The 18,166-nt window shown below is 41.5% G+C and overlaps 1 protein-coding gene across 9 annotated transcripts in view; it reads left to right on the top strand.

The window, feature by feature from the left end:
• BMPR1B (bone morphogenetic protein receptor type 1B) overlaps nt 1-18,166 on the top strand; it is a 451,702-nt gene that overhangs the window by 92,548 nt on the left and 340,988 nt on the right. For 8 of the 9 annotated variants that reach the window (XM_083179085.1, XM_083179084.1, XM_083179077.1 and 5 more), the window contains one exon: nt 4,039-4,104. The exons of the other annotated variant lie outside the window; for it this stretch is intronic. The gene's annotated coding sequence lies outside the window, so the exon portion shown is untranslated. The remainder of the gene's footprint in view (nt 1-4,038; nt 4,105-18,166) is intronic. 9 annotated transcript variants of the gene reach the window in all.

The raw sequence follows: 18,166 nt of genomic DNA, 5'->3' as shown, positions 1-18,166 counted from the left end.
ATGAGCCGCTCAATACATATGCGCATATGTAATGGTCGGCCCCGCTAGTTCCCATTCGCAGCAGGGACCCCCGCCGATGAAATGACAATCTCCTAATGGACCCCCTTCCTCTGCTTCCTCATCCTGAGCACGGACCTGCCCGGATCCCCAGTGCCCCCGCTGTCTGTGCACCAGCTGCAGCCTCCTCTTGAATGATGCTTTCATGCATCACTGGGGGACCTGCCGACTAGGATCCCTGGCATGCCGCTGTCTACTGCACTGCCCCACTGCCTGGATGGATTGCTGGCAGGTACGGGGGGGGGGGGGCATGGGTACCAGGGCAGGGGGAGGGAGCGGGGGTACCAGCTGGCAGGTACCAGGGGAGGGGGGGCAGGACAGGTACCAGGGGATGGGTGGTATATTACTGGTGAATTACCATTTTTGTACCTTTCAAAACGGGTGCAATGTGAATGGTACAAAAAAACGGTAATTATCGAGTGATATACCGTTTACAACATGTAGTGGGAACGGGGTTTCAGGCTCAGAGGCTTTTAAAGTCCCATTTAACAATACCCGGTCTTTACCCATTTCTGCAGTGGGAAAGCAGCATTATCCACCTCCTTTCAGATTTCTGAAGATTACAAGGATCTGGTGCGATTTTTTTAGCTACTTCTGGAACAAATATGTTTTTTGTTTACTCTCATTTGAATTTTATTTCATTTTACTTATGTTTGGAATGTTTTTCTTTTGCTACAGGTAGTAAGGATTTCTAAATTGTTTTATTAGCTACTACATTTTTTCCCAAAATTTTTTATACTTATCTTTTATGAGAGGACCTTTGTACTTTTAGTGCCGGATTCAATTATCCATGTTATCTGGGATAAATACCTTGAGCTCAGTGTTAATTTTGTAAGGGATTTTCAATGTCTTAGTCACTAAAAAACAATTTTTTGTAAATAAGATTTTTATTGAGTTTTTAACAGAAAAAGACACAAACTGAGGACTTTCCGTGTACAGCAATCAAATAAACAGAAATTTGCGTATAGTCAATTACACATGTCACAGCAATCTATACAAGGTATACATATGAGTGTAATTTATATGTTCTAACACAAAAAGCCATATAAATATAGGAAAGAATTATTATTTGTGAAGAGGGACAGAAAGAACAAAGTCACAGAGAAAAGGGGGCAGAGAATCATGGAAGGAAGGAAATAGAAGAGGGGGCTGCGGCCTCCTGATTACCCAGACGTTGGATATTGAGAAAAAAACTGTGTTTGTGAGATATATCAATAAGTGACTTAAGTTAACAGTTTATAGTGTTTTGACTCCTTTGAAGGTCAGCCGGGGCAACCAAGTTGTGGTAAAGGTGAGGCGTTTAGAATCTAATGAAGAAATAAGGTCGTCCCTGATGTAATGTAATGGTCAACACAATTGCACCACTCTTGCATAGAAGGAGGGGTATTGGATTTCCAATGTACAGGAATCACTGCTTTGGATGCACTAAGTAGGTGATGTAATAAGGTCTTTTTATATGTAGAGTATGGTCTGTGAATAAGATTAAGTAACCAGAAGCTAGCACTAAAGGGAAGGTCTCTTTGAAGATATTTGATGTGTGTATTACTGATTTCCAGTAAGGATGATAGGACAGTCCCACGAAATGTATAGGAGCGTACCTGCCTCTTTTCCACATTGCCAACATAGGTTGGAAACCCCCCAGGTACATTTTTGCTAATAAAGTGGGACAGCGGTACCACCTCGTGAGTACTTTATAATGAGTTTCAGTTGCTAAGTCATTTAGTGAGGAAGAAAAAGTGTTTCTGAAGATCTCCGACCAGTCATCTTCACCCAACAACCCCTGCAAGTCCTGTTCCCAATCTGCCATAAATTTTGATTTAGCTGGGAATAAATCATCAATAATTAGCTTATCACTTTTCTAAAATTTGACTAAATTAAATATCACATTTCATCTCATATTGGTCATGAATTTAGTCATAGCTTTGCAGTTTATTGATACTGTAATGGATTTTGGGGAAGATTATTTCTCTATCATACTTTGTATTTTTTTTACTATGTGTTTAGTAAGTTAGATATCAAACAAGTGCAACAAAAATGCTACAGTATTTCCTTCACATCAGGTTATTTATTTTTATTTTAATTAAACATTTTAATTTAAATAATTAAAGAAAAAAACCCTGCATGATACAAGTAAGTAGTACAGTTCTAGTCTACTACAAAATTGTCAACACTCGGGTAACTGGTGGCAGTAGTGAGCCAGTGGAGGATTCTGGGTACTGGAATACTGGGGCTTTGAGGTGTCTCCAGCTCATTTCACACTGAGCACTGTGAACACAGCTAAGTGGGAAGTTAACATGACTCAGATCAGAGGTGTGGAGTCTAACCCCACCGATGGTTTTCACCAGGGACCCCCACAAGGGGATATGGACTTCACCACAATCAGTAGAGAGGTTGTGGCCCTCTGTCAGATATCCCACATTGTTCACATCCTTCAGTAGTCATCCCACTGCTGAAGGATCAGGGATGGGTAATAGGGTCAGCCTGGTCTGTAGAATCGGGCTAGGAACCAATATTTTGTAATATAGGGCTGAGAATCAATGGTCTGTAGTATCGGGCTTAGAATCGATGGTCTATAGTATTGGGATGAAAACTGATGGTCTGTAATATCGGGCTGAGAAGTGATAGTCTCTGTCGGCCTGGGAGCCAATAGTTAAGGACTGCCTGGGAGTTGATGGTCAGATACAGCCTGAGAGCCAACAGTCAGGGTCAGCCTGCGAGCTGATGGTCAGGGTCCTGTACTGATCTCTGGTAACTGATGATATTTAGGATGCTGGAGATGGTATAAGCAATCTATATGACAGATGGTAATAGACCAGGCAAGGCAGCAGCAGCAGGATAAGACAGGCAAATTGTAGCCTTGGATCAGCCCCTGGGATCTTTTTCAGGAGGAAGACAATTGTTCAATGCAGTGTTTCTTGGTTGGTTGACTGCCATGAGACTTCAGCCGAAGCTGGGATAGGTGCCTGGAACCTCAACCGGTCACTCTGGGCCTGAGTCACATGGTACACTCTAGACACTGGGGATTGGAGTGCATGGGTTTGATGACCCTGGCTGTCATGGAGGCGCCCATGCAACTGCATGCTGGCGTGGGACACCAGGCCGCATGCCGTTCCAGAGCAACGAGGTGACAGATGAATATCACACGAGCCCATGGCACCACCAACGATGTCAGCAATAAAGCTGTGGCAGATCAGACTAGCACATGGGAAAGACACTCATGCCATTGTTGAGTTTCATGACAAAAATAAAATAAAGCTTTTAAGATGTATATTATAATATATAGCTATTTAACTAATTAGCTAGCTACATAAACTGACTGACTGATTCTCATGACAAAGAGTTGCGCAGCTGCTGTGTAAGTAAGTAAATCTAGGGCCAGAGAGGATGGATAACACTGTATTAAATACAGTATTATTAATCAACGAATCCAAAAACCCAATCACTCGAAAAATGTGGTGCCCTGACAAAAATGATACAGCATTTTTGTCTAGTCAATTTTAATCATGACAACATGGACAAACATTTAGTCAACGTTTTCATTATTAAAAAATTCCTATTTTCGTTATTGTTACATTTTAGTCGCAGGAAAAACCTTTGTCGACAAATAGTTTGAGTATAAAGTTTTGTAGACGGAATTAACACTGCTTGAGCTCATGGCACCTGCGTTAAGTTCTGCCTGCTTACGTATAGTGGTCAACTTTGGGAGGTAACTAACTGCATCAGCCCGGGTTATTTTTGCTAGTGATTCTGTCATCTTGGCTTTTACACTAGTATGATCCCTATACACGTAAATACTTGATGCTAAAAATCTGTACAGTGAATATATGCAGTTGATCAGTAAGAGGAGCATATACTGTATAATTGCTAGTGCTTTTCAAGATATAAATATCTACAAACGAAAATAACTCAAATATATTTATACAGATGGGTAGATGGATATAAGAGGGGTGCCTACTAAATCTCTACATTGTTTCTTCCTAGCATACAATAACCTGCTGGCATAAGAGAGAGTACCAGGAGAAGAAGGTGAAGATCACAGTTTAAAAGGTAAATCAATTAATCTAAGCATATCTGTAACAATTAATGAATACTATATACATTCATATATATTAATCATTTAAATATGCTGACTTTTTAACTGAAATAAGCATAGCAAAGCTTTCTATTTTGTAGATGTCTACAGTATATCTGCTTACGAAATGCTGTGTAATGCAATTACACAATGAAAGTACTTTACTTTTCCGCTGCATATAATTTTAATCATCAGAAGCTGCTTTTGCATCATATTGTGGGAAAATTCACAAAAAGATGTCTGGTGTCATTAAACACACTCACAACTAAACTAGCCTAGTCTAAACTGGGGGGACCTGTATTGCCTAGTATATAGACAAATTAACTTTGACTTTTTTTAAGGCAAAGGGTAACAAAGTAGGGGCCAAATGTAATAGGGTGAGAGTTTCAGAAAGTGAGAGATTTTGGGAGATTACATAAATGTAATGTATGTAATGTAAAGAGTTTTTTCCCATTTTTTTAAAGCAGCAATCAATTACATGGCAAAACCAGGTTGATTTTGCCATGTAATTGATTGCTGCTTTAAAAAAAAAACCTTTATATTACATAAATTACATTTAGCCCTAGGTTTGGTTAGAGGTGTTATCACTGCTGCTCCCATACAGTAGAAGCAGTAACAATTTATTTATGTATTATTTATTAACAGTTTCTTATATAGCACATACATATTCCGCAGTGCTTTACAGAGTATAGTTGAACACTCACATCAGTCCCTGCCCCAGTGGAGCTTACAATCTATATTCCCTACCACATATACACGCACACAGACATTCTAGGGTTAGATTGTTGGGAGCCAATTAGCCTACCGGTATATTTTTGGATTGTGGGAGGAAACCGGAGTACCCGGAGGAAACCCACGCAAGCACGGGGAGAATATACAAAATCCACACAGTTAGAGCCATGGTGGGAATCGAACCAATGATCTCAGCGCTGTGCAGCAGTAATGCTAACCATAATACCATCCGTACTGCCTCAATACGGATGGTATAGCACTAATCTGTTAATGCAGCAGGAGGCATCATGCCAGGAGAGGTGAGTATAGTTGGGTGCTTGGTGTGGTGTGTTGCACCCATTATAGATATGCCAGTGTGCATGTGCAGAACTGGTCCTGCACATTTACAAAATAATAATAATCTGTTCTTTGCTGCATGTAAAGCAGTGGGCTCTGACCACATCTGAATTATCCCCTTTATTCCTGATGTGTTGATTGTGCATGTCTGGGTACAATTCACAGGGACACCCAGAAACCAATTTTATCAGTTCTTTAATGCACAATGAAAGATCTGCAGTCATCAGCAGAATGATGTGCAGCACATAGAGAATTTGTACTACATTATTCCGAAACCCCTGGCAGTCAAATTTTCTGGAATCTCCCTGCAGGATTAACAGATGATGGATATCTTTTTGCTATAACCTCTTGTGTGTATACTCAAAATCGTTAATGACGTGCGCTTCTGCACAACATTAACAACCCTTTAGTTGGTTGAACGTGCATGTCAATTTGGCTATAAAGCCAACGACCCGTAGTTGACCTCACTGAACTCTATTGTATACCGATACCTACCGTTCAGTGTATACACTCAATATTGGCCACGTCCAATATTATTAACTATATCAGTAGCAATAAAGTGTATATAAGTCTAAAGATGAACCACTTAAAATGTTGTAGGAAATAAAACAAATATATAACATTAGGATTGACAGTGTAATGGTTTGCATAACTGCCTGGGTTTGATTGCCATCGTGGTCCTAACTGTGAGGAGTTTTATAATCCCTGCTGTGCTTGAGTGGGTTTCCTCTGGGTACTCCAGTTTCCTCCCACAATCCAAAACTATACTGGTAGGTTATTTGTTTCCAAGCAAAATGAACCCTAGAATGTCTGTGTGTGCGTGTACAGTACATGTGGTAGGGAATATACCGGTAGATTGTAAACTCCACTGGGGCAGGGACTGATGTGAATGTTTGAATATTCTCTGTAAAGCGCTGCAGAATATGTGTGCATTATATAAATAACTGATAATAAATAATAAATTAGCTCTATTTAGCGGTTGCTGTCTAAAAATCAAAATCTATATATAGGGCTATCCATTGTCTCTTCTTACTTACTGCTGACTCACTTTAGAAAATAAATTCTACAAGTTAATAAAAAAAGGATAGAGAAAATATGGAGGGGAGAAAAATATGTTACAATGTAGATACAACCCTATTACTAATTTAACCTCTTAAACCAATGAATGGTACAAAAACAGAGTTGCTAGAGAGCATCACTTTCTCAGAAAGTATTTAACCCCCTTCCTGACAGAGCCAGTTTTTGCGTTCCTGACAGAGCCATTTTTTTCAAATCTGACATGTTTCACTTAAGTGGGGATAACTTTTTTTTGCTTTTACTTATCCCAGTGATTTTGAGATTGTTTTCTCGTGACACATTGTACTTCAAGTTAGTGGTAAATTTGGGTCGATACAGTCTGTGTTTTTTTGTGAAAAATACCAAAATGTCGTGAAAAAATGGAAAATTTTGCAATTTGCAAAATGTCACATTTTCTGCTTGTGAGACAAATAAACATACCACTCAAAATAGTTAATAACTAACAAAGACCATATGTCTACTTTATGTTGCAATCATTATTTCAACCTCCTTTTCATTATTTTGGACACTAGGAGGCTTCAAATATGAATAGCAAATTCTCAAATTTTCAAGAAAATTTCAAACTCTGATTTTTTTAGGGACCAGGTCAGTTATGATGTGACTTTGAGTGACTTGTATGTGAGACACCCCCATAAATGAGGCCATTTCAAAAACTGCACCCCTCACAGTATTCAAAACAGCATTTTGGAAGTTTGTTAACCCTTTAGGTGTTTCACAGGAATTAAAAGAAAGTGTAGGTGAAATTTTAAAATTTCATTTTTTTTGCAGATTTGCAAATTTAATACATTTTTCTAAGGAACACAGTAGATTTTACTAGAGAAATGTGACTAAAAATTGATTCCCCCAATTCTTTGGTTTTCATAAATATCCTATATGTGGCCCTAGTGTGCACGGTGACCAAACCACAGGCTTCATAATAGAAGGAGCACCTACTTGATTTTGGAGCCTCCTTTTTATGAGATTATTTTTTAGGCACAATGTAGGTTTCTAGGCACCATAAGATGCTAAAAGTTAGGTACCCCCCCACAAGTGACCCCATTTTGCAAACTACACCCTTCAGGGAATTCATCTAGGGGTATAGTGTACATTTCAAACCCCCAGGGGTTTCACCAATTGTGGTACAACTGGGCAGTGAAAATAAAAAAAAATTAATTTTTCATTTTCACAGCTCAGTTGTATCAAAATTGGTGAAACCCCGGGGGGTTTGAAATGTACACTATACCCCTTGATGAATTCCCTGAAGGGTGTAGTTTGCAAAATGGGGTCACTTGTGGGGGGGTTCCACTGTATGGGTGTTTCGGGGGTCATTCAACCAGAATCTGTGCTGCAAAATCCAAAAATCACTCCTTCCCTTCTGAGTCCTGCCATGCACCCAACTGGTATTTTTTGGTCACACATGAGGCATTGCCGTACTCGGGAGAAATTGGGGCACAGATTTTGGGGTGCTTTGTCTCCTTCATTCCTTGTGAAAATGAAAAATTTTGAGCCAGATCTGCATTTTTGTGTAAAAAAATGTAATTTTTTACACAAAAATGCAGTTCTGGCTCAAAATTTTTTATTTTCACAAGGAATGAAGGAGACAAAGCACCCCAAAATCTGTGCCCCAATTTCTCCCGAGTACGGCAATGCCTCACGTGTGACCAAAAAATACCAGTTGGGTGCATGGCAGGACTCAGAAGGGAAGGAGTGATTTTTGGTGGTGGAATGAATGGTGGGTGCTATGTCGCATTAGCAAGACCCCCGAAGCACCAATACAGTGGAACCCCCCCACAAGTGACCCCATTTTAGTCACCAGCTTTGGGAGTGGGGCTGGCGCTGCGGCTGGCGGGGGGGTGGGAGGGGTGCTGGCGCTGCGGCAGCCGGGTGGGTGGGAGGGAGGGGGGCTGCCGGGTGGGAGAGGGGGGGGGGCTGGCGATCGGTGGTAATCGGTGCGGTATATACACACACACACACACATATATATATATATGTGTGTATATATGTATATATATATATATATATTTATATATATACATATATATACACACACATATATATATATATATATATATATGTGTGTGTGTATATATATATATATATATATATATATATATATATATATATATAAATATATTTTTTCAGTGCATATATTTAATTTTATAACTTTTTCTGCAGCTTGATGCTGCTGCTGCTGCTGCGGGGGGGAGGGGGGAGGAGGGCAGCGCTGCGTGCGCTCCAGACGCTCCGGGGGAGCCGGGGGAGCTGCTGCTGCTGCCGGGTGAGTGCCCGGCGGGTTCGAGGGGGGGCTGCACATCGGTGGTGATCGGTGCTGTACTTGACAGCACCGATCACCACCGATCCCTGTGTTACCGAGCGGCTTAGCCGCCGGTAACACAGGAAACGCTGTGAATGGCTGTTCAGATTTGAACAGCCAATCACAGCGATCGCCGACCGGGGGGGGCACGCCTGCCCCCCCTGGGCGGCGAGGGGGGATGTCTGCTGTCAGGGACAGCAGACATCACCTAACTGTCACTGCGTCTCTAGACGCAGTGACAGTTAGAAGTCATGACGTACATGTACGTCAAATGTCGGGAAGTACTTCCCGACCATGACGTACATGTACGTCAAATGTCGGGAAGGGGTTAAATTTAAATATCATTGCATAAATGTAATCTGAAATTTATGTTGCATGACCAAATAAAAGATTTACTTATTGTATGTAAGAAATATACGAAAATAATGTATAATAAACTTATACCAGTCAACATGTCACTCTTTTGAAATTATGTCATTTAAAGGTTTTAGGTTGTTTTGTTGTTATTTTATAGTTTTTTTTTTATATTTGCTTCTGTAGAATCTGCGGAATATTGAGATATTCCAGTATATACAGTAGCAAACATATTCAAATATATATATATATATATATATATATATATATATATAGTTTATTTGTGTGTGTGTTTTAGTTAACTATAGATCACATAATTTATTATATTCAGCTAAAACTATGTGGAACAACTGTTATTTTTTCCTGGAAAACAGGGGTAAAACTACCGGCGGTGCAGCCGCTGCATCGCACCGGGTCCCACGGCAATGAAAGGGCCCACAGCTGTGGACTTCATTCTTGCTGATACTCCGAAGTCTCACAAAGCCCACCCAATCCTATGTTATCCGCCCTGCATGAAATCGTATGGCATCTTATGCATTGTATCGCATGCCATATAGCCGCATGCGATGCGATGCGATTTTGGCCCCCCTATACAATTTTTAATTGTATAAGCATCGCTTACCATTGTAAGGCTTATGATATATGATGCGATGGGCTCCTTGCTAGGAAACAAGTACCTGCATGCACTACAATGGGGGGTGGAACTTGACTTCAGGACTTCAGGACAGGAACATCAGCACAGCCATGAAGCAGGACTCATGCCGGCAAGGGCTACATACCAGGAGCCGCTGCGGTAGAGGAAATCGCTAAGTGGTGGGAGTTGCTTCAGCAGCACCCATGTGCTATCTTGCCGGCTGCTTCTGGAATGAAGACCCGGCCGCTGCTGTAGTGCTGCCGCTGACCCTATGTACCGCTGCATGCTGTGCCTCTGCGATAGATAACCCCTGCCACCGCTGACACGCTGTGGCTGTGTGTGAGAGGTAGAATAACACTGTGTACCAGCAGTGTGTGTGTGTGGGGGGGTGGGGGTTTGTGCTGCCAGCGAGGAGGAAGAGGGGGGGGTGCGCACTGAAGTTGAGAGAGCAGCTGAGGGAGGGGTGCTGTATCAGAAAGCAATGTGGGTGTGTGTGGGGGAGGGGCATCTCCCACTATTCCTCATCTCCCATCTCCCACTATTCCACCTCTCTCCTACTCCAGTCTCCCACTATTCCTCCTCTCTCCCACTAGTCCTCCTCTCTCCCGTCTCCCACTATTCAACCTCTCTCCTACTCTCCAGTTTCCCACTATTCCTTATCTCCCATCTCCCACTATTCCTCATCTCCCACCATTCCTACTCTATCCTGTCTCCCACTATACATCTCTCCTGTCTCCCACTATTCCTCCTCTCTCACGTCTCCCACTATTTCTCATCTCCCGTCTCCAACTATTCCTCCTCTCTACCGTCTGCCACTATTCCACTTCTCTCCTACTCTCTCACTATTCCTCCTCTCTCCTGCTCTCCCACTGTTCCTGTCCCACTATTCCAGGTCTGGCCGGCTGTCATATGCGTTGTTACAGAGGGAATGGAGCTCTGGGCATGGCCAGTGGAGAAATGGTGTGTCATTACTTTTACACTAACAGTATTGGTTGCAGCAGGCAGAAGCTAGGCTCTAGGGTGATAGAAGATGTGGGCTACTGTAAGGGCAGGGCACAGTCTGCTGCAGACTTTGGCCACTGAGCTGGAGGGAGTGGAAAGACAGCGAAAAGATCCTTTCCTGCACAGGCTGTAATGTAATGTAGTGTAGCATTTAGAGGGATGTACTGTAGTATAGTAATGTATTGCAGCGTATTGTGGTGATGTTGTGTAGAGTTGTATTGCAGCATATTGTGGTGATGTTTTGTAGTTATGTATTGGGGTGATGTTGTGTAGCGATGTATGCAGAATTTATGGGGATGTAGTATATTGATATAGGGAGTACAGGGGGTCAGGTGAGCAGAGCCATGGGCACTCATTGCAATAACAATGTAGGGTGGGGGCCCAAAGCATATGCTTGCACCAGAGCCTACCAGCCGCCACTGCTGCAAATTAAGGGATACCTAACGTAGAAAGCTCCATTCTCCATTATTATCAGTGGAAATTGCAAAACGGCCTAACCTCTGAGGGGTTCGGTATAGCACGCCGACAGTCAGGATTCTGACAGTCATTAGTATAACTTCTGAATCCCGACTGCTGGGACTCAGACAGCTGTGCTCGCCACCTATTGTTCTATCCCTCTGTGGGGGTTGTGGACCCCTACTAAGGAGAATAGCCCCATCAGTCGTTATCCCTGAGTTTGACGTCGGTATAATGACTGTCAGAATCCCGAATGTCGAGAGGAAGCTTATCTTTTCAGAGATTTTCCCCAATAGTTAATGCTGTTATCAATGGCAATGCATATTCTGGGCCAGATGTACGAAGCTTTGTAAAGTGATAAAATAAACCAATCAACTTCTAACTGTCATTTTTCAAACCCAGTCGGTAACATGACAGTTATCGGTTGGTATTTTCACTCTCCATTTTAACCATTTTCAAGGCTTAGTACATCCCGCCCTCTGTGTGATATCATTGAAACTGCAGTTTCTGAATGGTCCTTCCACTCAAACTGTACCTCCAAAGAATTGGAGTAGTGATTGGAACCTGGGTACAGTGAATTTCTTCAGTACATTACACTGAGGTGGAAGCGACTTGTGATGTAATGCAGTTTATGCATGTAAAACCTTCAGTAACTACCTTGCATGATCATTTAATGAATTGACTTATTATTGTGCATTGCCAGTTGAATATTAAGATAAAGAATGAGCCCTTTAATGGCTTGTGGTCTGTGATCTTTTCTGCTTAATGCCCTTAATAATCATTTCTCTTTGAAAGTGTATATCATAAAAAAAACCACCCATCATGTGCTCCAAGTTTCTCCGGCTCTGCGGTTGTAACTATTGGAATTCTAGAGCAGCAGCTGGAAAAATCTGAGCATTTGGTGAAGACCTATGTGGTGTCTGAATGACGGGGCTGCTGCAGCTTTTGTAACTTTTGTATGTGTTGTACGAGGGAACCTACACAATCCAAAGCCAAGTTATTGTGCTAAGAAGCAGGGAAACCTGAGAACGAGACACAGCTTTCCTGCAAGTAACAGATGGTTACTGTTTAAGTAAAGGCATAACCCTGTCCCTACACCACATGTAATGTTAGGGGGGAGGAGGTTTCAGCAAATGGGAAACACTGATTGGATACCTCTCATATCCTACTTAATCATAGTCATATGGGAGGCTTTTTCAAGCATAGAGAGAGATGGCTGTTGAAATTTGTAGCGTGCTGGAATCTCGCAAGGAAGCAGTGCAGTGTGGTAAGTTTCTGTGGTGTGTTCTGTGATTTAATGAATAGAGTCTTTCCATTTCTGCCAGCCCTGCAGAAAATGTGGTCAAGGGATTTATTATGAAATGTACCAAAGGTTGGCACACAGCTAATTAAACATAACATGAAATGTGCTAGAAACCCACACCCCAAAGGTGACAAACAGAGAAAGTGTTTTTTTCTTCTTCTTTTTTTTCCACTCCGTTTTGGGAGGTAGTTTTGTAATGCATTCTGATACCAAATTTAGTGAAAAGGTACTTTACTGCGTTGTAGTTAAGGGATTGCTTAGTGTTAGATCCACAATGACATGATATGATAACTATACTTTAGAGAAACGTGTACTGTATTTCTGTGCTGTATGTAAAATAAGTGATATTATGTATATGTGTGTGTATACTGTGTGTGTATATATATATTATATTATATAGAATCCATTGTATTGTCTTTTTGTGATTATATATCCCATAAAGCAATGTTTAAATATCAGAACTGCTTTAGTATTTGTCTTGAAAACAATAGATGACATTACTGGTTCACTTTATATTTGTTTTTGTAGTTTTTTATATAGTTTAAACTTTAAAATGCTGAATAGATGAAATTGTCGAACATTGTTCTGATTGTACAGTAAATGTTATTAATTAGCTCAGAAAAGAATATGGATATGTAGACTTCTGTATCTATAGGACACAGATACATATCCAGCTATACAATCGATATTTATAAACAACAATATATAATAATAGTAATAATATTGTGGTTAAAAATATCATTTAAAAGCCTTTATGAACATCCCGTCTCCATTAAACTAGTATTACAATGATGATTGAATGAGGTATATGTAGATTCTGGCTAGTGTCATCATAATGTCTATGCTAATGGTATATACATGAAGATTGGGTGACGGATAAATGGGAAAATGTGTTGTTAATTATTCTATGTGTAATTTATGTTATCTGTACCGACTTGGGTGATTTCTGTGGTGGCATAATGATTTCTCAGCAGCCACACTGCTGAAATGGTTTAATGTATTATCCAATTACAGAAGCACAAACAAGCTATCTGGAGGCCTGTATCAGTCACTACACCTTGTTTCTCTCGCATTTTTACTGCTAACGTTTGGAGCAATACGAGTGGAACAGAAGAGTGAACAGTCTTCAGAGACTGCTTTGAATCCAAAAGTCAGCATAAATTACTCAGCTCAATTTCCTGCTGTTTATAGCACCATTCAATTACATGAGGGGTTCTTTTTTTGGGACAATTTCCTAAACTTTGCAGTTTTTCAGCTTTAATTTTTTTTTTTTATGTATAAATGTAAGGAAAAATTGTTGTACTCCATAACCATGTCATCTTTATTTGAACATGGCATTTCTAAGTGTAGTTATCTGGAATATGGTAACTCTATATAAACAGGCAATTTACCTGTGATGCATTCTGAGAAATGATGCTGTACCATTAACTTGTTGAGGTCTTTTTAAAGATGTTTGTATATACCCTTTTGCAATTTTACTAAATAAATAGCTGTATCTTTCTGCTGTGCGTTTCACCAAGACCTTTATATCTACCAGATAAAGTTGTTTATTGTACTTACCCTGTTATAAATGATAAAACACCACTTAGCTTTCTTCTGAAAAAACTAGTGACCATAGCAATTTTCGGGCATATTTAAAGGTAAAACAACACTTGCCGCCGGCAAGGTGGTGTCTGTAGCGAGGGTGGCTTGTTTTCGGCCATCCTCGCCGTTTTATCTCAGTGGTGTCCGCTCACCCTATTTAACATTGCGGGGGAATCCTAGCTATCAAAGGACGGCGAGAATCAGCACTGCTCACCATCACAGCTCGCTAGGTGGCATTGAATATACCCCATTGTATAAAGGCGAAATCAGCAAGAAAATGAATAAATGAGTAAAGTCCCATTCACTTTAGATGATATTGTGAACAATGTTGCTCAGAAAGGGGCTTCTGAGTGATATCGTTCAAAATATCATCTACTGTGCACACTCAATACCATTAACGATGCACGCTCCCATGCGCCCTTAGCGATAATTGATGTCTTTTGAACATGCAGGTCAATTTGGCTATATAGCCAAGTGACCTACCTGTTCAGTGGGTCCTGGTGTCCTCACTGAACGATATCAATGGCTGATATCGTTCAGTGTGTACACCCAATATTGGAACCCCCAGGTAATATTGTTATCTTATCAGCTGTGACCTCTGTCGTTTCATGTATATGGGGCTTTACAGAAGGTTTCTTGAAGATCAAAAACCTCTTTGACCCTTTGCAGTCCATAAAGCATTTTACGCCATCTAAGGATAGCGTAAACCAATGAAGCTAAACTCTGAAAAGAGCGGCTTACTGTATTCAGAATTCCGTGCATAGAGTCAGACCAAAATTCCCCATTAATAATATGGACTGTGATCTGCAGCGGTATGTAGCCCTTTTTCAGGACATTTTGGTGAAATCTCTTGCAATACAGGGCTGTTCCTACAAATTAGCTGAGACGCGGAAAATTGGCAGAAACTTTTGTATGAAACTTTGATGAAAAACCAGCTTATTAAAAATACCACTATAAATCTAATGGTTATGGTATACCTCTCCATCAGTCGAGAGTCCAATGGTCGTTTCTCCAATATCGGCATCCCGGTTGTCAGGGGCCGGACAGTTTAAGCGCAAACAAGCCCTTTGCGGGCTTGCTGTTTACCACACCTATTCTATTCTTCCTCTATGGGGGCTGTGGACCCCCACGAGTGAAAATAGCCTGTGCAGGTTAGGATTCTGACTCTCGTGCTCCTGACACTAAGGATTCTGATGTCAGAGAAGCGACCGCCGGAATCCCGACGGTCAGTGAGTTATCCGGCACTCAAATCTAATAGAGCCATTCTCAGGCAGTGGCTATCTGATATAAATAAAGGATTTTGACAATTGGACGGTCATCAGTAAAGAAGTTACGATGGTGAGGAAAAGTATGTTATGTTGTAACATAAACATCTATTTAACACTATTGGGGTGGCAATTTTTATTATTTGTTCTAGAGTTGAAGAAAAAGTTTGATTAGTGGTAAATTCTGGTGTAATTCATGCTGAATTTGTTGTTGTTGTTTTTTTTTTGGGGGGGGGGGGGGGGTTAAGACCTAGCTTAGATAACTCATAATTTATTTATTATACAACATATAATTAAAAAATAAATAAAGCATAATTGTCTTACACTTTTACAAATGAAGCAAGTTTTATTCAGCATCTACCACAAGCAAACTGCTTAGCACCGTGTAATACTATTCCTGTACTAAACTGCAGAGCAGCTGAGGAGATGACAAACAGATATATGATAAATAAAAATGTCACTAGTGCAACATTTGTTTTGCTTCCTAGCAGGACAGGATAAAATTTAGTATGTGATGGGAATTCTCAATAGTGGGCCTCATTGAAAAGAATGTAGCAATATGTAACAGATGCAGCAATCTGCTTTACTTCTTTGTATACTAAAACATTTATATTAAATGAGAATTCCACATGTACATATACAGTAGAGGTGACTAGAATTTGTGTATCTGGGGGCCACAGGCTGCAGCTGGCATATGGCCCAGGAATACAAAGATCCTAGATTTTCTTATGCATACAGTTTACCTTTGGACAAAGTTTTACAATATATATATATATATATATAGAAGAATATGAAAAAGGGCACTCACCAATTTGATAAAATCTCAAAAGTTATTTATTGGCATCAAAGCACTGATGTACCACCATCGACGTGACGTTTCGGTCCGCAATGGACCATCATCAGGACAAGGTACAGCTTATAGGCACAACAAGGATCAGCAGGCAACCTGGCATCTATCCTCCTGAGAGGACACAACTACAATGCCTCACCGGGTCAGCCTATATACCCCTGGACAGGAAGTGACATCACACTTCTCTGTCCAGCCTATCACCGTTCAGTGTATCCCAGTATTATAAGTGGGACCTATAAAACAACATAAATGTACCCAATAGTCAAAGGAGAATAAAACAACTTTCCCCAAGCACTTACTTATAAACAAATGCGCTCAAACCTCGCTAGTATATGCACTGAAAGCAACAAAGTTCCGCCAGGCCGGAAGCACGCTATGCGTGTCAAGCGGCTTAGGCGGAAGTAGCTGTGCGTTCCATTTGCCGGAAGCCGGCAGGGGAATGCGCTACGGGCTCCCACTGTTAGTCTATCAGGGTTGGCCTGCATACTCATCTACACCGCTAATTGATTGCCCATACTAGCGAGGTTCAAGACGGAAACTGCGATCTTTCCGTCAAGACGGTAGTTCCGACAGGTATTGAATATACAACTATACGTCTGATGCAGTACATATTTCACGCATAAATTGAATTTCACAAAGTTTGGACAAAGTTTTACAATATATATATATATATATATATATATATATATATATATATATATGACCAAACTTTGCCATTTTAATATGTGGTTTGTACTAATTCAGATATGGATTTTTCCTAATTTAGTAGGTTTTTCTTTGTTCTAGTACAGGCATGTCCAAAGTCAGGCCCGGGGGCCAATTGCGGCCCGTGCTGTCATTTCAAGTGTCCCGCAGCCTCCAGCTGGAAGCGGGCAGAGCATCAGATCTGGGAAACACAACACAGGACACTAAAGGTGGGGCCTTGGTGAGCGCGCCTTTACCTTGCTGTCTGCTGCAGTGAGGAGGTGCCGGCCGCCACAGTCCGATGTGTTTGGTGTCCTACCCCTGCTGCTGCAATTGTATATCACCCTACTCCACAATCACAGTGACAGTGTTTGGGGAGGGGGCAGCAAGGGGAAAGCTTGCTCCTGTAACATGCAGAGCGGAGGAGGGCGGCAGCGGGAGCCCAAGCCTCTCCTGTCCTTGCAGTGCCTGCTTTGTCTCTTCTTCCTCTGGCTCACAAAAGGGGCTGGGAAACATACAGAGAAGAGAGGGGGCAGAGTGGGGGACATACAGTGAAGGAGGGTCAGGCTGGGGGACATACAGTGAATGGAGGCAGTGATGGCCATTCAGAGAAGGGGGAGCAGGGGCAGGCTGGGGGACATACAGTGAATGGGGGCAGAGTGGGGTACATAGTGAATGGGGGTCATACAGTGAATTTGAGTCATACAGTGAAGGAGGGTCAGGCTTGGGGACATACAATGAATGGAGGCACTGATGGACATTAAGAGAATGGGGGCAGGCTGGGGGACAGAGTGAATGGGTGCAGAGTGTGGAACATACAGTGAATGGGGGACATACAGTGAAGGAGGGGCAGGCTGGGGGACATACAGTGAATGGGGTCAGGCTGGGGGAAATACAGTGAAGGAGTGAATGGGGGCAGAGTGGGGGACCATTCTGATGTGATTAATGATTCAAAGAATGTCAGGCTGAATGGTCGGCCCCCACACATTTACACTTCACCTAATCTGGCCCTCATCGCAAAAAGTTTGGACACCCCTGTTCTAGTACATTAGTTAATTGGGATTCACAAGCTGCCACTAGAAATAGGAAGAGATCTCCCTAATTCAGATATTAGGCTGGTTCAGGCTGAGTTTCTGTGTTTCTATACAGGTGGGAGAGAAAATTACTTCACAGAAAGAGTAGTAGATAAGTGGAATGGCCTCCCATCAGAGGTGCTAGAATCAAACACAGTAGTACAATTTAAACATGCTTGGGATAGACATATTAATATCCTTACAAAGAAATAAGTATCAAATATGTTTGAGGTAACATGTTTAAAAAAGGGGCAGACTAGATGGGCCAAGTGGCTCTTATCTGCCATCGAATCTATGTTTCTATTTTTATAGTAATAATTTTGCATTGTTTCACAAAATTGGGCCGGCTTTTGTTCCAGCGCTTCCCTTCGCAGAGACCACCCAAGCGGTGCGG

This window comes from Crinia signifera, chromosome 1 (genome assembly GCF_055691185.1).
Source record: "Crinia signifera chromosome 1, ASM5569118v1, whole genome shotgun sequence".
Classification (NCBI taxonomy): Eukaryota; Metazoa; Chordata; class Amphibia; order Anura; family Myobatrachidae; genus Crinia; species Crinia signifera.
Note: the sequence above shows the minus strand (reverse complement) of the source record. Positions and strands in the feature narration are given on the sequence as shown.